Here is a 23,302-nt window from a genome sequence, read left to right on the forward strand (position 1 = left end):
ATTCGAACTACCCTAGTTCGAATGACTTACCCGTCCAGACGCCGCGGAAGAGAACTCCGCGGCTCCAAGGTCGACTCCGCCAACTCCTCCTGCCGCGGTGGAGTACCGGAGTCGACCGCGGCGCTTCCGGAGTTCGAACTATCGCGTCTAGATCAGACGCGATAGTTCGAACTCCGAGAAGTCGAACTCGCCGCGTCGACCCGCGCGGTAAGTATAAACGTACCCTAAGTGTTTTGACAAGATTAGTCAAGTGTTAGATTTGGGGAGAGTGATTTAGGTAAGTCATTTATTCATACTTCATGTTACTATCTCCTTTTTGTGAAGGCTTTGTAACTTTCAATATGTAGCTTGCTCTCTTCTGCTGCAGAACATAGCTCATCAGCTGTCAGCTTCTCTGTGTTAGAGACTGTCTCTGACTACCTAATTGGGAACTACATGTTAAAATGCAGGGTTTTTCCTCCTCAGGTAGAGGCCCAATCCTGCTCTCCAATATTCAGTGTGGTTCATCCATATCCAGGATAGAATTTCACCTTGGGGATATTACTTAAACATGTGCATGTTTCATAATTCCATTAATGAAGACAGTCTGGAAGTACTGCCAGGTGTCAGCCACGCTTTCCATCTTTCATGGCCTGATATTTCCTTTTGTCCTGCTTTTCTGGTTTATATGCTCATCATCAGTAGATTTGCAGTAGCTATGTAGTTCAAAGGCAACTTTCTTTAATGTTCTAAAATGTTCACTATTTCTCATTAAACATGGAATTGGCAGTTCTTAGACTTGGGTACAACCACAATACAGATAGCTCTCCATTAAGAAGGTAGCTAGGAGCCCCAGTCATTGACCAGGACACCACTGTACTAGGTCCCTGTCTCAGAGAAATTAGTCTTCTCATAATCCCCCCAATTTGTATCTGTCTCCTAACGCTCAGACTCTGAAGGCTTTTAGTCTTTAATCTGTACACTTCTTTCAGGCTGTAACTCACAATTTTTATTCTACTTTTTTTCTCTCTTTGGAAACATATACATTACTTCAGCTCAGAGTTTGTTGCTTATGACTTATTTGTAATTAGACAATTATTGCTCTTTGTTTTAATGGAAGGCCAGGAACATTGTCCCAAAGATGAAAACTGACAATCATCCCTTCAGGGTAGCTTATTTTGTTTGTGAAACTCCCGCAAGTGTTCTGATCTGACCTATGTGAGTAATGTTTTTCACACATGAAGCAATTTGCTTTCCATTTCTCTCAGAAAGAGCTGACCCTGTATTAATAAATAAACTGAAGTCACATTAACCCATGTCTTTCACTATTTACTGCTGAAAAACTGACGACAAATGATTGGACTTTGCTGGAATGGAATCTCCTGAGGAGTCACCATTTTATACACTCTTTAGGATCTGAGAAATATAAACTGCCAGGTTGCATGAAGGTACACTTATATTTGTAGGAGAGGGCTAACTACACTACAGAAAACAAAAATCGTTGTGGAAAAGGGAATTAAACATCAACTTGAAGAGGAAACCAGGGAAAATCTGTGCTAATATTTGTTAGTTGTCTATTGACCTGAAATTAAGGCTAATTCAACAGATAGTCATCTTTAAGTGAAATTTGGGGCCTGAGCAAAATGGAGGGAAAGAATAAACAAAAAGCAAAGGCAGATGCCTTGCTGGAGGGGCAACTCTGAAGAATGCACTTTATCTCAGATGTTTTAGGCATGCTGAAACTATTTTTAGATGAAGAATGAGTGCACTGAGGCATATTTGTGTTTATTGTAAGGAATGTGGATACAACTGATTGTACAGAATATCCTATCAAGCCCAACCCTTTCTTATAGCTTTTTAAAATAATTAATTTGAAAACAAAAAGGGAATTTTCCTTCCTGGTTATGGCCAGTACATACAGGAACCCAAGTGCACATACACCTAGTATGAGACATAGATTGTCCCAAAGAACTTACTGTCAAACAAGACATACAGAGTGGGAGAAATGTACCACTATCCCCATTTTACAGATGGGAACAGAAGCACGCAGTGATTAAGTGACTTGCCCAAAGTCACACAGGGAGTCTTTGGCAGAGCAAGGACTTTGACTCAAGTCTCTTGAGGCCCAGTCCAGTGCCTTAAGCCTCCAAATCATCCTCTCTCTAATTACTGTATAAATAATATAAGGCCAAGTCCATCAAATGACAAAAGCATATTGATAACTTTAAACCTGTGATTAGTCCTATTGAAATCAATGAGACTATTTGGGTGCTTGAAGTTATGCATGAGCTTAAATATCTTACAAGTTGGGGCTGTGATCAGTTGCACTCCCACAGCAATGTTACTTGTGCCCTTCCTCTTGGCTCTTGTCTTTAGGATTTTCCCATGTATAAGGAAACCCACAGCCTTGACATTAACCACATCTTGAAGGGATGGACTAATAGTTTCTGGCCAGCAAGGATGGGCTCTGGGGTAGGAGCCCTTTCAGTAGCCTTAGGCCACCAGAGGATCTCAGAACAGGAGAAGTTTTTCACTGGCTGATTAGACTGCATTTAAGTCACTTTGCATCACTTGAGTAAGGCAAAGTGGTCTTAACAGAGCCAGGAACTCTGATCCAGAATAAGTGGCAAAGCTGCTAACAGAATAATCGCTAAACCCAATAGACTAAATAGCTTAAGATGTTTGTGGTGTTGTAACTGAAATAAAATAATGTACAAAATACAAGAAATAAAATAATGCAAGTCTAAAAATCAATGCCAACATACTGAGAAAAATGGAACAACCGCAGGACTAAAGCCATTTCCTCATTGAAGGTTCAATAGAATCAGTGGATTCTTTTCCTGCACAATAATTCAGGCATGAGTACAGAAGGAAATAAGTAAGAATTAAAGGGACCAAATTCTGCCTTTAGATATGCACAGGCAGTTCCCATTGAAGTCAGTGGGCCAAATCCTTCTTTCTGCTACACCACTGCAAACATTCAGTAGGGCTGGTGTCATATAGTTGAAAGAGAATTTGGCCCAGTGAAAACTATTCATGCATGTTGAGGGTAGAATTTGGTCTAAGATATCTACTGCAAGAATGGTACGGCAGGATTGGAAAGGAAATGCAGTAGCTCTAATCTACCTGGATTTCAGTAAGCCATTTGATACAGTTCCACATGGGAAATTATTAGTTAAATTGGAGAAGATGGGGATTAATATGGGGACTGAAAGGTGGATAAGGAACTTGTTAAAGGGGAGAATACAATGGGTCATACTGAAAGGTGAACTGTCATGCTGGTGGGAGGTTACTAATGGAGTTCCTCAGTTACCAGTCTTGGGACCAATCTTATTGAATATTTTTATTAATGACCTTAGCATAAATAGTGAGAATGTTCTAATAAAATTTGCAGATGACACAAAGTTGGGAGGTATTGCCAATATGGAGTAGGACTGGAATATCATATAAGATCTGGATGACCTTGAAAACTGGAGTAATAGAAATGGGATGAAATTTAATAGTGCAAAGTGCAGAGTCATGCACCTAGGGACTAACAAGAAGAATTTTTGCTCTAAGCTGGGGACATAATCAGTTGTAAGTGACAATGGATGAGAAAGACCTGGGCATTGGATGATCACAGGATGATTATGGGCTGCCATTGTGATGCGGCCATGAAAAAAAGGCTAATGCAGTCCTAGGCTGCATCAGGCAAGGTATTTCCAGTAGAGACAGGGAAGTGTTAGTACCATTATACAAGGCACTGGTGAGATCTCATCTGGAATATTGTGTGAAATTCTGGTCTTCTTTGTTTAAGAAGGATGAATTCAAACTGGAACAGGTGCAGAGAAGGGCTACTAGGATGATCTGAGGAATGGAAAACCTACCCTTTGAGAAGAGACTCAAAGCTTGACTTGTTCAGCCTAACCAAAAGAAGGCTGAGTGGAGATATGATTGCTACCTATAAATACATCAGAGGGATAAATACCAGGGAAGGAGAGAAGTTATTTAAGTTAAGTACCAACATGAACACAAGAACAAATGGCTATAAACTGGCCATCAAGTTTAGGCTCGAAATTAGATGAAGGTTTCTAACCATCAGAGGAATGAAGTTGTGGAACAGCCTCCCAAGGGGAGCAGTAAGGGAGAAAAACCTAACTGGCTTCAAGACTGAGATTTATAAGGTTATGGAGGGGATACTATGGTGAGATTGCTTACACAGGCATGTAGCCGATCTGCGACTGCTAGCAGCAAATATCTCCAATGGCTGATGATGGGACATTAGATGGGGATGGCTTTGAGTTACTACAGACAATTCTTTCCTGGGTCTCTGACTGGTGGGTCTTGCCCGCCCACATGCTCAGGGAGTAGCTGATTGCCATATTTGGGATCGGGAAAGAATTTTCTCCTGGGTCAGATTGACAGAGACCTTGGGGGTTTTTCACCTTCCTCTGCAGCATGGGTCACTTCACTTGCACGTTTAAACAAGTGTAAATGGTGGATTCTCTGTAACCTGAAGTCTTTAAATCATGATTTGAAGATGTCAGTAACTCAGCCAGAGGTTAGGGGTCTATTACAGAGGTGTGTGGAGGGGGTGAGGTTCTATGGCCTGCAATGTGCAGGAGGTCAGACTGGATGATCATGACAGTCCCTTCTGATCTTAAAGTCTATGAATCAATAATTGAGATACCACACTTTAAATTACACATTATCTCTGAGTACGTGGGTTCACGTGGTAATCTGCAAAAAAAAAGGAGAAATTTAATTAATGAACTAAGTATCGTCTCAGGATAGCTGCTGGGAAGATGAAAGTGGACAGGAGACTTACTCTTAGTCAGTGAGGAGGACAGTGCCTAGTGTTTATATTTACACTCATGCACTGATTCTGTAAACATATACACTGAAGTACCACAGCTATGCACTCTTTCCTACATTGTTCAGAAAATTGCAAGACCAAGGCCTGTTATAATTTAATTATGATTCAGCTAAAGTGCTTACGGAATATCCTCAAGACAACCTGTGCTGTAAAGGTGCATCTCTTGCCTCCCATCCTCCTTAGTTGGATAAACAGGGGAGTGTTTACAACCAAGAGCCATACAGTATATTAAAAAGTCTTGGCCTCCAAGCCAAGTGATTAAAACCAGATGTGACCTGGCTATCTACAGGAAAACTTTGCTATAATCAGTCTGATCAGACACTATGTTCAGGTATCTGTGATAGGGCTGGTAACAAAATAATCTAGCAAGTACTAATTTATTAGCACTATATCACGTCACATTTTTCCACTTTGAATAAAAAGTTTTCATGGTGTAGAATTTGAGATATCCAAGATTAACATTCAAGATAGAGATATTTTACTAAGAGGTGATGCCAATAAGAAACAGTTAGACCATTAGGCCCAGATTTTCTAAAATGTACATGCCCACTGGGCAATTGCATGCCTTTATCATTATTGCACATGACATCTCAGTAACTGAGCCCATAAATAAGCACTCTGATGCACACACTTCTAAAAGTCTGAATTTTGACATATGACCAGTAGAATTCAGTCTAACAGCTGAAGAATTGCTTTTTCATCTCCCAGAGATCCGCAAAAGTATTTTAAACACAGCATGTATAGTAGTCAGGCACTTAATACATCAATCAAACCTGCTAAAGAAAGGTTGAAATACAATTTGTTGAGGACTTTGGGATGTTTAGAATTTGAAGTCTGTCACCATTTCTGAGGATTTCAACTCCCATGGACAAAACCAGCGGTACCCAACCTTATTGCACAGGAGGGCCACATAAACCAAAGCACAACCTTGGGTGGGCTAAACAGATTCTACAGATTCTAATAAGATTTGACGTTACCTATATTTTAAGTTCAGCTTGTTTCGTAGGTATTTAGATAGACAATACTGCACATAGAAACAACCTATTTAAAAACAAATAAAGAAATCAGGACATAAAACATGCATCAGAATTATAGAAAACAGAGAGAAAAAACAGTAAAGAACACATAACCCCCTCCCTAATCACAAATAAAGAATGCACTTTCTGAGTTAGTGAGAAGTCTGAGGTTGTTTCTCAGCAACCAGTTTGTTGAAGTTTGGCTCAGAGTGAGAAATGCTCATCCGAAGTACAGCATGCAGGTGGTCGTCTGTTAGGCGGTAACACAGCTTAGACTTATTCAGTTTCATAACTGAGAAAATTTGTTTGCAGATATATGTGCTGCCAAAAATTGTGCACATTCGACAAACAAATTTGCACAGATTTTGAAACTGATCGTTGGGCTGCAGTGAGTAAAACTCCACCAGTTTCTTTTCATGAAACATGTCTGTTAAATATGAGTTAAATCAGTTCCATTTGCAGAGAGGCAGGGACATTTTCCACATTAGCGACAAAAATGTTTTCAAACAGACAGACATCACTTGTTTGTGACTTGAAGTCAGAAAATCTGGCCTCAAAATTCTCATCAAAGAGGTCCAGTAATTTTACCATTCAGCAGGGGCGGCTCTAGGCATTTTGCCGCCCCAAGCACGGCAGGCAGACCTCCCCGGTCCCGCGAATTCGGCGGCAGCCTGCGGGAGGTCTGCCGAAGCTGCGGGACCAGCAGACCCTCCGTAGGCATGCCGCCGAAGGCAACCTGCCTGCCGCCCTCGCGGCGACCGGCAGAGCACCCCCCATGGCTTGCCGCCCCAGGCACACGCTTGGAGTGCTGGTGCCTGGAGCTGCCCCTGCCATTCAGGCCCCCCGGGACCGGAACACTGACCTTTTTCATCCTGACTGAGTTCTTCAGAGGAAGGAAAGTGAGATGGTGTTCCCCTCTATGAGTGTTGTTGCGAGAGTTTCAGTTTTGCTTGAAAAGTTTTCACATCTGAGTATACCTGAGAAACAAGCCTTTCTTTACCTTGCAACTTCAAATTGCGATCATTCAAATGGCTTGTTAAATCTGTTAGCATTGCTAAACCCCACAATCACATGGGCTCTCAGAGTTCCGGTTCATTTTTAGAGTTTTCATTCATGAAAATATTGAATACATTCCTCCAGGCAAAGAAACAGTTGAGCACATTTCCACGACTAAGCTAACATCGCTCACTATAGTACATCACACCCTCAAATTCTGAATCAATTTCCTCCAGGAAGGCTTGAAATGAACAGTGATTCAACCCACGTGCCCTGATTGAGTTTACAGTGGCCACCATGGTTTTTATTACATTTTCCAGGTTTAGAACTTTTCCACTCAGAGTATATTGGTGAATAATACAATGCAGTGCCATTGGCCTTTCAGCATTATACAAATCAATCCCTTTATGCATCAGTCCAGTCTTGTGGCCTACCATGTTCTTAGCACCATCCGGCAAGCTGATTCCAAGACAGACAGAGTTCCCTAATAGTGTTGGCAAATCTCCAAAACAAGTCTTCACCTGTAGTTTTCCCATGAAGTGTCTGGAGCACCGCAAGCTCATCAGTGATTTGAAATGCCTCATCTATTCCATGAATGAAAATTAGCAGCTGAGCACTGCCAGTAATGTCAGTGCTTTCAACCAAAGCCACTGAAAAAATCTCAGAGTTTTGGATTTTTTCACCGAGCTGGTCTTTTAAATATGCACCGATATCTTCTACTCTTCAAGTAAGGTCTGGCGAGACATACCTACCGCTTCAATAAGGTTCCTTTTGTCAGGACACATCTCCTCCATAATCACATTCATACACTTTTTTTATGAACTCCCCATCAGAAAAAGATTTACACTTAGTTCCCAGTATATATACAACATGGTAGCTCGCTTTCACTGCTGCTGCATTTTCTTCTTGACGTATTCTTAGCATTTACTGTAAACTTCCAACCTTTTTTTTCAAAGATGGGATCTTTGCAGTTCGGTGTCCACCCTTCTATTCATTATACTTTTCCCTGTGTTTTGTGTCATAGTGTCTCTTGTTGTTATCTTCCTTCCACACTGCAACTGTTTCTTTACAAATGAGACATTATGATTTGCCTTGATGGGGCACATAAAATAATTGATTAGTTCACTTGTCTTGAAAAACACGACATTCAACGTCCACTTTCCATTTTTTCGTTGGAGGCATTTTCATGCATCATCTGCTCTTACCAAAGCATTGCATCTGGGACAGACTACAGCTGATCTGCGCATGTCCAAAGGTGTCTTCCTGAATTTTTATAACAACAATCACTAAGGAAGCATGTGTTTAATTGGTCTGGTTAGCTGATAGCTGAGCTGTGAATACAGAGAGTTATTATTTACAGTCTTGCGCTTATATGAAACATGACAAAACTTTTTTTAATTAAACCTATTTATTGCATTTTTCTGATGCTTCCTTGTGTAAACTAAAATGATGTAAACATGACAACAAAACGCTAGTGAATCGTCTGTTAGTATATTGTGTTTAAGCAGGCCAAGGGCCTTATGAAATGCTCTGGTGGGCCATGTATGGCCCGGGGGCTGTAGGATGGGCACCCCTGGACTAGACAGTCTAGTTTTCTTAAATTTCAATTGCCTTACCCGCCTCTCCTTCCCACCTGGTGAAACCAGTGCATTGGCATCAGAATGTCACGTAGCATCTAATTCTAGAAGAGTTCTGAGTGAAAGGTTATTAAAGTCACATGTGGCTAAAGAAGTTCAGACTAAGCATCACTTATGTAGATGTAAGGTACTAAAACCAGTTGCCTAGTAAGCAGCATCTAATAATGTTCTTACTTTATAGCTGGCCCTGGACATAAAGATTCTCTTAACAGTTTCTGCTTCAGTCACTTCACAGAAGTGATGCTTCAGCAAACTGATGTGCATTAAAAAAAGTCATTTCAACTGTGTTAACATTTAAAGGCCAAAGGTCAAACATGCCCCTTTAGTTTTAGCTACACAAGTAAAGTGTATTTTTTTGCTTCCTAAGTGTTCAGAAATTCAGTTTTATTTTAAAATAGGCAGTCCCTTTTATAAGTGGTCTCTTGATGCTTTTGGTTTAAAACAATGCCACAGATCTGCAGTTGGAGTCTAGAAAACATGGCTAGCATGAATAGAAAGTTTCATATTTTAAGAGAGTGTTTTCTTCTGTTCTGTTTTTCAAGAGCAAAAAGAAGCCATATACTTTCCATTTTTAGACGAATGAAAAACAAGACAATGAAAAATAGAGACTCGAGGAGAGAGCTTAGTATGTCTCCTTTATAACGTGCTCCCATCTTGAAATGAAACAACTGCCCAAAACAGAGGGCTTCACAGCAGACAAGCTCCTTGAAAATGAAGAGGCAAGTATGTACTTGATGGATTTTATCTTACACTAGTTTGTTAATTCTCCAGGGCATGGACTACTTTGTTAATTTGAACAATGCCTAGCACAAGGCATCCCCACTGAGGCAGTGGTGTGCTACGAGATCACAAAATAAGGATAATACCCACTGTAGAGGTAAATGAACTATAAACACACTTGTTGTCATACTGAAAGACATTCCTACCTCTAGTTGTCTGACTGAAGGCTTGTCTCCACTTACCGGGGGATTGACACATGGCAATCGATCCACCGGGGGTCAAATCAACCGCAGAGTGCACTCCCATCAACTCTGGTACTCCATCGGAACGAGAAGCATAAGGTGAGTTGATGAAAGAGTTTCTCCCTTCGACCCAGCATGGTGTAGACACAGCAATACATCGATCTAAGGTAAGTCGACTCCAGGTACGTTATTCATGTAGCTGGAGTTATGTAACGTAGGTCGACTTAGCCCCGTAGTGTAGACCTGCCCTAAGAGTGTTCCAGAAGGTTCACCAGACCTTGTACTATTTTAGACAGCTTCACATTCACACTGTACAGCAGCGTGTACATACTTATATCTATAAGGAGGCCTATGCCATTGACACTGAGCCTAGGATAAAAAAGCAAACATTGTGGTAACGGAATGGCTTAAATACACTGTACAATATACCTCTTCTGCAGTTCCCCCTTGCTTACTAGATGGAGAACTACACAATATTAAAATATGTTTTAGTGAAACCATGTTCACGTGGAAGATGAACAGTCCCAAGGAACTCTTTTGATAGTTAATTACAGAGGAACATATGCTTTTTGTCAGCTTTCATACAATATGAGATAACCGCAGTAACTCAACAAGAAGTTACCATAGTGACCCAGCATCTCTTCGGGAAATAAAGCTGCCTGCTATCATCATTACAAGAAGATACTAGCAACAAAACACCTACAGTCTAACAAAGTCTTGTATATAATGCCTATCTCTTAGTTAAGCTATGGAAAGTGACTAATACAATGTGTTTATAATATATCCCATGATAAGGCATCTCTCGGCAAAGTATGTATTTTGATGTTTCATTGTGGACATTATCACCAAACAAGCATTGTTTAGTAGGCATATCAGTCACACATAGATCTTTGTCACAAAAGCTGTGCCTGAATGCTCATAGCAGCCCTGCCACTGCCTCAGTTAACCATCCATCCCACAAAACAAACTACCACATCAGCTGGGTTTGAATTATTGCTCCCTTTCTGGGTGTGGTTTGTTACCATCAAGTAATACACCCTCTTCTCCAGGCTCAGTTAGCCCCTTTCAGACAGTTTATAAGGAGTTTCAGTAGCCATATAACCCTCTCTCTCAGGTAAGAAGCCTTCACAGTCCTTCTACCACTGTTCTCAGTGGTAGAAGATGACAGAACAAGGAGTAATGGTCTCAAGTTGCAGAGGGAGAGGTTTAGGCTGGATATTAGGAAAAACTTTTTCACTAGTAGGGTGGTGAAGAACTGGAATGGGTTACCTAGGGAGGTAGTGGAATCTCCTTCCTTAGAGGTTTTTAAGGTCAGGCTTGACAAAGCCCTGGCTGGGATGATTTAGTTGGGTTTGGTCCTGCTTTGAGCAGGGGGTTGGACTAGATTACCTCCTGAGGTCCCTTTCAACCCTGAGATTCTATGATTCTATGATTCTTTAGCAGGGCTTCATTGTAATCCTCCCTCCTGGCTCACAATCCTTTGCAGGCTTCCTAGCTGGAGCTTCCCTCCACTAGCAGGGTCCTGCTCCCTGCAGGTCCCTCAGCTGGGGCTTAACTCTCAACAGTCTCCTGCTCGCTGCAGATACTATGTGTATCTGTCCATGTCACCGTTCCTCTCTTCTGTCTAGGCACCCTGGAGAGTTGTCACCTACCCTCTTCCTAAACTTAGACTGCCCTTATGTCCCCAGAAGGCTTTGTGTCTAGTCACATGCTCCAATCACGTGACCCAGTGACATATAAGCAAACAATGTCACTCAAGTTACTTTGAGACTGAGTTGACTAAAAAATTTCACAAGGTAAAACTGTGAGGACAGTTACGGTTAAGGCCCCACTTAACTTACAATATTACAGAAATTGCAGATTCTGCAATATTAGATTTCCACCACAATTTTGACAGCAGGAGCCCCGCCATGTGCAGGGCTGACAGTGGGAGCCCTGGCTGCCCTGGGCCTAAGAGTGGGAATTCCCACTCTCAGCCTCGGGTAGCAGCTGTCAGCCCCGTGTTCCCGCTCTGGGTGGCCGACAGCGGAAAATTGCAGATCAGTAATAATGGAGTTTATTACCGCAAATAATATGGTCGATTATTACTTTTCCGCAATTTTCCATGGGTTTTCCGCAACTCAGCTGCAGTTTTTTAACAATCATCCCATAATTTAAGTAGGGTTTAGTTATGGCATATTTCACACACATACAGAGACATGGACATTAAAGTAACCTGAAGGCAATTGTTACATTCTTTGGAGCATATCTAACCGATCAGCTTAAATCCTTACATGGAGCGAAGGACTGATGCCAACCTAGCTGCCTTGGCATTACAATGATAAGTAATTGCAGTAGTATGCTAATAAAGGGCAATTAGCTCAGGGACACCAGCCAAGTAGCTGCTATAAGACTCATTATGCTGTGACTGAAGTCTATGAACAGCTTATATTAACTGTAGCAATTTGGAAACTGTCTTGAGTCAAAGTTATTTGAACACAAACATGGTTAATGGCCCTTTTATTTCTTTCTGGTTTTGTCTAGTGGCCCGGTTCTGCCCTTAGATACTTCAAACACTACAAACATTCAACTGGATTTGAAGATGACATGCAAGGCCTTAAAAAGAAATGTTGGATTTAATACATGGGTTAAATGCCATTTCTTCCAATTGTGTTACCTCTGATTTACATCAGTTTCAATGAGATCAGAATCCAGCTACTGAACTTAAAATTAAAGCCAGTAAGTAAACGAGTGAGTACAGTGCAAGAATATTTTTCATTTGAGAATAAGGCTCCATATTAAATTGGACCATTGTAGTAACTATAGATACATCTGTGTGTAACCAGGCAACATTTCCCTGCTAAATTAATGCAACAGACTAAAACGAATAATCAGCAATAGACATAATTAGACTTATCTATTATTTTGCAGGGCTTCTTCTTGACTTTAATTAAAGTCTCCCCAGACTCGTGAACTTGAAGCTTTTTCATTATTAAAAAAGTATGCTCTACAGAAAACTTTTCCAAACATAGCTAAATCAAGATGCCACACAGCTGTAAGTAAGGTAGCAGTTTAACAGTGTGTGTCATTTAGGCTTCATTGTGTATACACAGTAAAATCTCTGAGTTACGGACACCTCGGGAATGGAGGTTGTTTGTAACTCTGAAATGTTCGTAATTCTGAACAAGCCGTTATGGTATGCTCCTCAGGGCAGACTGCTTGGAGCGGGGGCTCAAAGCTCTGCAGCGGCTGCCTGGCAACTTACAAATGTAGAATTATTTTTTACATAACTGCACTCAAAAACAAAACAAAACTTTAGAGCTTACAAGTCCACTCAGTCCTACTTCTCATTCAGCCAATCACTAAGACAAACAAGTTTGTTTATGGGAGATAATTCTTGTTTACAATGTCACCTTAAAGTGAGAATAGGCATTTGGATAGCACAGTGGTAGCTGGCATTGCAAGATATTTACATGCCAGATACGCTAAACATTTGTATGCCCCTTCATGCTTCGACTTATAGGTTCTAAAGTGTTATATTTTGGTTTTGAGTGAAGTTCTGTAAAAAAAAAAATAATTCTACATTTGTTAGTTTCACTTTCATGATAAAGAGATTGCACTACAGTACCTGTATGAGGTGAATTGAAAAATACCATTTCTTTTGTTTATCTCTTTCACAATGCAAATACAAATAAATAATAATATCAAGTGAGCACTGTACACTTTGTATTCTGTGTTGTAACTGAAATCAATATATTTGAAAATGTAGAAAAACATCCCAAAATATTTATAATAAATTTCAATTGGTATTTTATTGTTGTTGAACAGTGTGATTAAAACTGTGATTAATCACAACAATTATTTTAATCTTGTGATTAATTGTGATTATTTTTTAAATCATTTGACAGCCTTAGTTATTTTCTATTCCTCTAGTACGATTCAGTTATAACCACCATCACGTTTTCTAGCTGAGAGGGAGCCTATGTTGTATTTAAAAGCTAGGCTGTATTAAATCTCTGCTGGACTATGGTAGGTCTGCCAGGAATGGCGCTGTGGAGAATGTCCTCTGTCCCCTAAATCCTGCAGGACTTCTTCTGTGCAGACTACCTGAAAGAGGATCTACAAGTTGCTTGGAGGAAGGGAGAAAGTTACAGGGGTGGCAATTCTCCTTCTTTCCATAGGGATAGAGAGAGTGATATGCAGCCATACTAATTGAGCAAACTCTTTGGAACAGAGGCTATCTTTGTTCTGTGTTTGCACAGTTCCTAGTGCAATGATGTCCTGGTCCATGACTGGGGCTTCTAGATGCTACAGTAATAGATTCCGAAGTCAGAATGAACCACTGTGATCATCTAGACTGATCTCCTCTATAACACAGGCCTTAGAACTTTGCCAAAATAATTTCTAGAGCGCAGCTTTTAGAAAAAAACATCCAATCTTGATTTAAAAGTTGCCAGTGATGGAGAATCTACCATAACCATGGATCAGTTGTTTCAATAGTTATGCTAACAGTTAAAATGAGCACCTTATTTCTCATCTGAATGTGTCTAGCTTTAGCTTCTAGCCATTGGTTCATGTTATACCTTTCTCTGATAGATTGAAAACCCCATTAGAAATATTTGTTTCTGATGTAGGTACTTGGAGACTAACAAATCACCCCTTATCCTTCTCTTTGTTAAACTAAAGAGATTGATCACTATAAGGCAAGTTTTCTAATCATTGAATCATTCTTATGGCTCTTCTCTGAACCCTCTGCAATTCATCAACATCTTTCTTGAATTGTGGACACCAGAACTGGACACACTATTTCAGCAGCACTCACACCAGTGACAAAGGTAAAATAAGCTCTTTATTCCTACTCTAGATTCCCTTCTTTATACATCCAAGGATTGCATTAACCCTTTTGGCCAGAATGTTGCATCAGGAGCTCATGTTCAGCTGATTATTCATCATGACCCCCAAATCTTTTTCAGAATCACTGCTTTCTAGGATAGAGTCCCCCCATCACATAAGCATGGCCTATATTCTTTGTTCCCAGATGAATACATTTATATTTAGCCGTATTAAAACACATATTGTTTGCTCGCATGCCACTTAGCAAGTGATCTTGATCACTCTGAATCAATGACCTGTCATCTTCATTATATAACTTTCAGTGACAATTTTATATTTTCTTCAGGCCACTAATAAAAACGTTAAATATCATAGGGCCACAAACTGATCTCTGTAGAACCCCAGTAGAAATGCAGCCAGTCAAATGATGATTCCCCATTTACATTTTGAGACCTCTCATTTAGCCAGCTTTTAATTCATTTAATGTATGTGTAATTGGTTGGACCCTCTCATCCGGGATGCCACCTGATGTGCTGGGGTCTCAGTGAGCCCGCCCGTTCCACCAGCCTGAGCTTCCTCACTCTGTATATGCTGTGCCAGGCCCTCAAGCCTTAGCTAGCACACACAAGTAAGGCCACACCCAGCTGCAGACACAGACTGAAGTCAGCTCTGTGACAGAGGGTTCAGCTCAGAGATTCACCCAGCACTCACATGCACACCCCCTTTGGGGAGTAAACCCAAAGTAGTATTGTCTTGCCCTGTATCAAAAGATCTGCACAACACAAGCTCATAAAATTCACCCTTTCCCTCAATGTGTGGAGAGAGATATGCACAGCTTCTTGCCCCACCACCCCCTCACCCCTATATGAATTGCACAAACTGGGTATGTTATAAACAAGAAATAAGTTTATTAACCACAAAAGGTAAATTGAAGTGATAAGGAATAGCAAACAGATCAAAGCAGATTACCTTAGTAAATAAACAAAAAACACAATCTGATCTTAACACACTAGATAGATAAGATATAAATTGGTAAATTCTCATCCTGTGTGATAAACAGGCTGGCAGATTCTTAAGGCACAAGTTGCCTTGGCTTTCCCAGGTTTTCATACACAGACTAAAAATCTGTCTAGCCTGGGACCATCACTTCCCAGAGTTTAATCTTTGTTCCTCAGGTGTTTCCTGGTGTGTTGTTGTAGGGAGCATGAGATCCCCCCATAATGTCATTTTTCCCCTTTTATATCTTCTCTCCACTTGCTGGAAAGCTCTTTTGCTGTGACCTGGGTCAAACAATTCCCATTGTATAGTGCTATCTCTGAGAGGTTTCCATTGTACACAGTTCCAGGGGTAATCCTTGTGCTTGTGTGCATTTCCTAAATAAGCCATTAACATTGTTTGGCCTTTTTACTGTCATACCTGAAAGGCTGCTTGTGGGTGTTTTCAACCTCAGGACATGTTTCATCAACACATTCATAGCCAAACTTCATAACTTCACGCATGACGATAGCACATACAATCCAATGAGATATTACTGTCTAGTAGATCAAGACTTTTAGAATGACAAGCCTTGCACGGCATACGTTGTGTAAGACATATCCTAATGACATGACAGTGGTGAATATTGGGGTGTCTGGGTGTAACAGTATGCCATGTTAATTTAGTTGTTAAGCAAAATTTTGTAATGCAAATACCAAAGTAACAATAGACTCTAAGGGCCAGAACCCTTAAAGCACTTAAACAGATGCTTAACATTAACTTTAAGTACGTGAGTAGTCTCATCGTATTGCTTAAACACTTTGCTGGATTGGGGCCAAATGGGCTGTTGTAAAGTCCACTGAAGTCAACAGCAATCTATCTACTGACCATAGATCAGACCATGGATCAGACCCTGTGTAAAAATGAAAACCTACCCTAGTCTTGAGAGACCCTTCTGTTTGTTTGCAGTCCAAGGAAATAACTTGACTAACCTCAGTGGAGAAACCTTGCATGAGGCATTTGTTATATTATTTTAGAAGAAAAATGCGCTAATAATCATGCTTCACAACACTGTGGTTTCAGCTACATCTGAAATATATATGTAAATAGGCATAGGTATTTAATATATTGTTGAGTAGTGCAGCTGCACTGGCACAGAGCTATTAAAGAGAGATTTACAAAATGTGCCAAATGGATGTGAAAATAAATCTAAATCGAATTCATCTGCTGTTAACAAAATCAGTTGTGGGGATCATTATATTAGAAGTAAGGCTGAGAGTCTAATATAATCTGCCTATTTGCTTTGAAAACTCAAGTTTAATAAAAGGTAAGATTATACCTTGCATGCAGAAATATCATATAGTATATAAATCACAAATCCACACAAGTAGGAGTGATTTGGATACAATCTAGGAGTTTAGTACGTGGGTGTATGAAGAGATGTGTATGTAATGAAAGGTTAGGAAGGCCATTGCATTCTGGAAATGTAAGTCTGTTTGAAATTGCTACTTCTTGCTAAAATATACTGTACAGTATGTACCAAGAAGAGTGACTTTATTCTTAGCACATAAGGTATTTCTTATGTACAAATATGACATATCAGTAAAATCTTTATGTTTTATTGTTTGTTTTACCATAGTGCCTAGGAGTCTGAATCTTGGACCAGGACCCGATTGTGCTAGGTACAAACACAGATAGTCCCTGCCCCCAAAGAGCCTATCTATCAAATGTCAACAGCATGCATGGCACTTTGCAAGCCAATAAAACACAGTCCTGAGCCCAAGGAGTTGACAGTCTAGTACAGATACAGACAAAACAGGTCAGACTCTAGTGGTACATGTTCTGTTAGCATGTTTTAGAAGGGGTGTCAGAGTCAAGCATGTCAAGCTTTGCAGATGACCTGTGCATTGTGTTGGAATTTGAAGGAGGAGGAGAAGGTTTTTTTGACACATGAAGAGAGGGAAGGCAAGGGGTTCATGAAAGAGTGAGAGAAGGATTCAAAGGGGCAGATGGAAGGAGGTGAGAAGGGAAGTGATAGCTGACATGTATGCAAAGGGAGCAGTGGATCAGGGGCTTGATGGGGAGGGGAGGCACCTTGAACTTAAGCCAAAATTTTCACATGGGGTTGTCTTAAAATTCGGCATCTACATTAGAAATCTTAAATAAGGAGCCTGATTTTCAGAGGGTCTGAGCACCTGCAGATACCATTGACTTAAAGAGGAGTTGTGGGTGCTAAGCACCTCTGAAAACTCAGACCACTTTTACTTTAGATACCTAAACCCTTGTTTTTCTTTAGGCACCTAAGATGGAACATTTTGAACATAATGTGGAACAGAAGGGGAACAGAGTGCAAGTGATTACAAGGGAGGCAATGGTATCATGAAAAATGTCAGGCCCACATTGCCATGCTGTCTGGAGTGGCTAATGGCCATGATTGCCTTCCTCAGGGCAGACTGTCAAAAGCAGAGCAAGCACCCCAAACTGGTGGTATGTTCTATAATTAGATTTCACCAGCCCAGTAACAAGTGTGAACTCCCAAAGTACTACAATCATCTTATAATGGAGTTACAGAGATTCCCCTTAGACACTCCAGTCTATCTTGCCACTCAGGCAAGCTGGACTATGTGATAAATGGCCACTTACACCAAAAATCACAAAAGTTCCAGGTCCCTCTCAGTCCCGAGAGACCACTCACTCACCCATATTGATTTGCAGCCAAGCTCTTACACCAAAGACAACTCTGGGAGCCAGTGTTATGGTAAGCTAACTAAAGGGTTATTAGCTAAGAAAAAGCAATGAGAGTTATTGAGATGTTAAAGCAGGTAAAATATATATGTACAGGTGAGTCACCATCTCTAATTCCAAATGGTAGCAGAGATGTAGTAATCTGCCAGTTTCCAAAAGTCTCTCAGGGCTACCCCAGAATAACTCAGGGGAACTCCATCTTCTCATTCAGTTATTCTGCCCTGCAAGAATCTAAACAGTCCGGAGTTGAAGGATCTTTCCCCTGGTGTCCATACTTATAGCTTCTTCCCACAGAAAACATGCTGACAGGGTCATTACCCACGTGGGCTTTTTCTTTGATTGGTGGAGAGAAAGGGGTGCATTTAGAGTCTTTGATCTCTGATCACCACACACAATGACCACTTACCTTCAAATGATTAAGAACTAGAACTTTCCTATTACAGTGCTTCATTTGCTGTACACAAGACTTCTGTCCCATTTGAGGGGTTTTTTAGTTATGGGGTATTTACAATGTAAATGTTTGCACCTACATTATAACATGATACGGATAAGTGAAAACACTGCATATAGCATACCATTACTTTTCATGAAGTTTAAACACCAAATAAACACTTAGACATTTAACAATCACTTTGATCTATACTAATACACCAGCGAACTGGCCTGGCTTTCGGCTATGCATTTGTCAGTGTTCAGGAAAGCCTGGAGCTTTGACATGAGCTGGCACCTGGCCTGCCAGCATCACACACGTAACACCACTATTTCACATAGATGGAAGGGAAAGAAAGTGAGAGGCAGGGGAAACCAGAGAGGAGTAGACTGCAGCCCTTGAAACAGATAAGAATTTTACAGGTAAGGCAAGGACAGATTTTGTGGGAGGCAAAGCAGAGAGGGGAATGGAAAAAAGACACGATGTTTAAGCCTGGACAGATGGGGATATGTTTTAAAGTGAGGGAGAAGAGACATGGCTAATTGGGACATGCACAGTACAAGTCCATAAGGGTTATACTCTGGAGTAACAAGCTGTGTGTTAGCTACATGGATTAAATACCCTTAAAACTTCCCTCTGCCTTGTGGTGTTTTAGCACGGTCCTCAGAGCAAAACCCCTTCACTCAGGCTACGATATGATTTTTCCAGGATTTGGATTCACTTTGTGAGGAAGTGCCTGGGTTTTTTAAAACATATCCTATAATGTTTAGCAGCAGAACCACTGGATATTTACGTCTCACTCATGCAATGAGACTCCAGCACCAGTGTGGAGGCCCATTGAATTCAGTGGCACCACACAGACACTGGGGTCCACATGTATGTAGCTCACGGAAGGATCAGGTCCTTTCAATGTACAGCAAACTAATCAAGTTCCAGGTATTTCTCTAGGTGGAGACAACAAGATACACTATAAGTAACACACATAACATTGAACTTTGTCCCCAAGCATCTTTCAATAACTCCTTTAAAGAGTCAAGGCAGAACAAGTTCTAATTAAAAACAAGATTGAGTTTAAAAAAAATAATCCCAGCTAAAGGATAAGTCTTTAATACCGTTGTGAATTTGGCAATGAAAACCTTGCTCACAGAGTATGAACAGAAGACAGTTCCAACACAGAGAGGCTAAAGGCCAGCCTAATTTTTAGCCTAAAAGAACACCTAGGTCAGATTTGACCAAAATTTGGGTTGTGTTTTTCTTTTTTGAGGAGGGGATGATATTTTTTGTGTTTTTTAAAAGGCTTTGCGAAAATCTAACACCTATAGACATGTCTCCACTTGAAACAGTTCTAACAAATAAACGCACACACACACTGTACTTGCAACATTGTGCTAGGACACAAGAAAGTGAAAATGAAGGCATCCACAGTTCCATATAGCCATGCTGCTGAGTAAACTCACCAGCCAGAGCGTCCTGTCATGGCCAGGCGTGGCACAGCAGTGAATCCACCTCGGTTTCCCCGAGCAGATAGCTCTCTGGCACTGTGATAGTCAGTCTTAGCTCATTACTCTAGCCCTCCATAATTATTACCCCAGAAGGGGTAAGAAAAGTCCCACATGTCAAAGGTACCATAGCCCTGTATCAGGTCATTGTCCGCAGCTCAGACTCAGACTCAATAGTTCTTACACCCTCTTCTTCAGGGATGGGTTCCTACCCCCATTTCCTGGGGATGGTAGGGAAATCCAGGCCTGTCCTCTCCTTTGGGTTCCAGCCCGGGGACCTTCTGTTTAAGTAGCTAAGACCAGCTTCTTATAAGCCTTTCCTGCTTCCCTGGGCTGGATCCTACCGCCACCTTTCCTACCGACATCTTTCCTAGGACTACACCTTCCAGTCATCTCTCTCAGGAACTCTGACTCCTGGTGCAGCTGTTTGCCAGCCTCTCCTTGGCAGTTCCCAGACTCTCTGGCAGCTCCCTGGAACCTCTTCAACCCACTGCCCTCTACCTTCAGTCCCAGGGTATGAATTCCCTACTGTAACTCTTATCTCAGTCCTCCCCTACTACCCTGCAGTCCTTCCTCTGTAGGGCCCCCCCAGTCTGATTCTCCCCACTTGGGTCTAATCCTTCTCCCTGGGTCAGAACAAGCTAGTTGCACTCACCAGCTCCCCTTAGCCCTGTCACTGCCGGGGTGGGATTTATACATCCCACCACACTATAGCTGAAGGAATGTTGCAAAGAGGCCTAGGAGGGCTGAGATAAAACATGGAATCCTGGGTTTCTGTGGTCGTGGTTCAAACCATGCTAGATCCATTAGCTAAACCCTCTGCCTATTTCATAGAGCAGCGGACCTAACCCTTACCCTTTCCTCCAAATATCAAAAAGATAGAAACAACTAATTAGGAATATATTAGAATCCAGAGTTTGCTTCACAGCAGTTTATGGTGTCACGGCACTCATGACTTGGGAGTGATCAGGAATTTGTACAGAAACACCAGAGGTTGAATGAAAGATTATTCATCTGACAATTTAGACCAGAAATCCATCACTATTCATCACTCATTATTCTCCTGATTAGAAAGGTTTCAGCCATCCAGTTAGGGAGCAGAAACAATATTGAGCAGCATAAAAGTAGAGAATAGCCAAAGCAAACAGTTCACAAATGCCCCTAAGTATGACAACTGTTCATCCAAATATTTAGGGAAAACATGCAAGCAAGGACTCCATTAACAGAAACGAGGATTGCATCAGTAATGACTCAGGCCCAGATCCACAAAGGTACTTAGGTACCTAAGTCCATGTTTTAGGCACTACTGCAATCCCCCCAAATCCTCACTTGGCTACTGCCTAACCCTGTAGGCTCCTAATCTCAGTGCCTAAATTATCCCTGTGAAAGTTCCCTAGGCACCTACCTTTCTGCCTCCGGGCATGTGCACTACTGTCTCACTATAGGCAACTGGATGCCTATCTCCCATCTAAGCTCAGTGCAGTCCATGAACCAGGGGAAGATAGGAGGAGGAACCCCTATCTCATCCATGGGGCTGGATCTGGTGGGCAGACACAGAAACTAGGTCCCTTTCATGATCTGGCTGGAGGTTGAACTCACTCTATAAGTTTTAGCCCAGGAGTTAGCACACTCATGCAGGCTGTGAGAGACCCAGGGTCAATTTCCTACTTCTCTCTCTGAGGAGGAGAAAGGATTTCAGCAGGGGCCTCCAGGGCTGGCTCCAGGTTTTTTGCCGCCCCAAGGCAAAAAAACCAAAAACAAATGGAGTACCGGCCCTTAAAAAGGGCCACCCTCAAAGGGCCGGAGTGCCGCCCCTTGAAAAGTGCTTCCCCAACCACATGCTTGGAACACTGGTGCCTAGAGCCGGCCCTGGGAGCCTCCCACCCCTCAGGAGAGCACGTTAACCCCTCAGCAATAGGATATTTTGATGAAGGGCTCCCTCAATCTCTCCTGTTGAAGCAGCTCCACTTTGTATAAATACAACTATTCAGTGAGCCAGAGAAACTGACTCAATAGCTGCAGGACTATGTCAAATCACACAGGAGACACGGACTTCACTCTCATGTGACATTGCCACCTGTCTGCCAGCTCTGCTAAAGTAATTCCCAAAGACCATCTTCTACAGCTGCCTTTTTATCAGCTTCTAACTATAGTGGGTAGCTCCAGTTTCCACAGTGATTAGAGTGACCAAAATGCCCAGACAGAGAGCTACTCACTCCCTGCTGTTTAGGAAGTGTAATTCAGTTTCAAAGGTTGAGTTAAGCATGAGTAAATATTATACATTGGGCATCTGTGTGATAAGGCAGAAATAAGTATTCACAAGCTTTCTTGGTGTCAGGGTTAATTGGAGAAACAATGTCAATGATTTAATCTATAATGTCAAAAGTCTTCAGTGTCAATATGAAAAGTCTAATAACTTAAACCTGTCACTGACAACCAACTGCCCTTTTTCAGCTCTAGCCTACAGTGCAACTCAGGAAGGAAGAGGAATGGAAGTCACACTAACGCAAAAGGAGATATCATTTGTGAATTCACTGCATCAACCTGCCTGGCACTAGAAGTGACTGGTATTTTCAGTTCAGACATAGGGCAGGTCTACACTTAAAACATTGCATTGGCGCAGCTATATCGATGCAGCTGTGTTGCTATAGCGCTTTAATGAAGACACTCAACACTGACGAGAGAGAGCTCTCCTGTCGGCGTAGTTACTCCACCTCCGTGAGAGGTGGTAGCTATGTTGGCGGGAGAAGCTGTCCCATCAGCACAGCGCTGTCTACACTGCCGCTTAGGTGGGTGTAACTATGTCACTCAAAGGTGTGGATTTTTCACACCTCAAGCAACATAATTCTGTAGTATGGGCCTGCCCAAAGATGCCTACCTCCTTAGTGAAGAACACAGACTTAGTTTCATTAGTTCCCTTAATAGTAAGTGGCTGCTTGATATGCTTTAAAGTGATAACACTGAAGAGTTTATTTCATAATAGGAAGGACAAAACAGACTAATTCAAGAGCGCTTCTGGATCTAATTAGCTTGAATTTGCTGACGGAAATGCTGGCAGTTAATTGTCCCTCTCATTAGCTAAGCTCTAAGCTATACTGTCTAATCTACCTCTGGCTGAGGCTGGCTGTTAGTTTAACAATTACTGTAGGCTTAATAGCAGTGCTCCTCTAAAGCACTTAAACAGCAGTCATAAATGTTTGGTAAAACATGATGAACCCTTGGCACAAAAAAGGCATGAACAGCATTCTAGCAGAAGGCACCAGTAAGTTAGAGGATCCTTGTGTTGTAAAGTTAGGGCTAGACACTAGAAGACTGTGGGTTCTATTCCTGGCTTTGGCACAGAGATTTCTCTGACATCTGAGTTTCTACCTCTGAGGAGGGAAAATGAAATTTACT

General features: G+C 41.5%; 1 long non-coding RNA gene across 1 annotated transcript; it reads left to right on the forward strand.

Annotated features, from left to right (window-relative positions):
• The first annotated feature begins 3,688 nt into the window (after nt 1-3,688).
• On the forward strand, nt 3,689-12,157 carry LOC123357921. The gene is made up of 3 exons (XR_006575622.1): nt 3,689-3,724; nt 9,026-9,544; nt 11,969-12,157. It is a non-coding gene; the product is annotated as an uncharacterized LOC123357921 (long non-coding RNA).
• Nucleotides 12,158-23,302: the final 11,145 nt, after the last annotated feature.

This window comes from Mauremys mutica, chromosome 1, assembly GCF_020497125.1.
Source record: "Mauremys mutica isolate MM-2020 ecotype Southern chromosome 1, ASM2049712v1, whole genome shotgun sequence".
Classification (NCBI taxonomy): Eukaryota; Metazoa; Chordata; order Testudines; family Geoemydidae; genus Mauremys; species Mauremys mutica.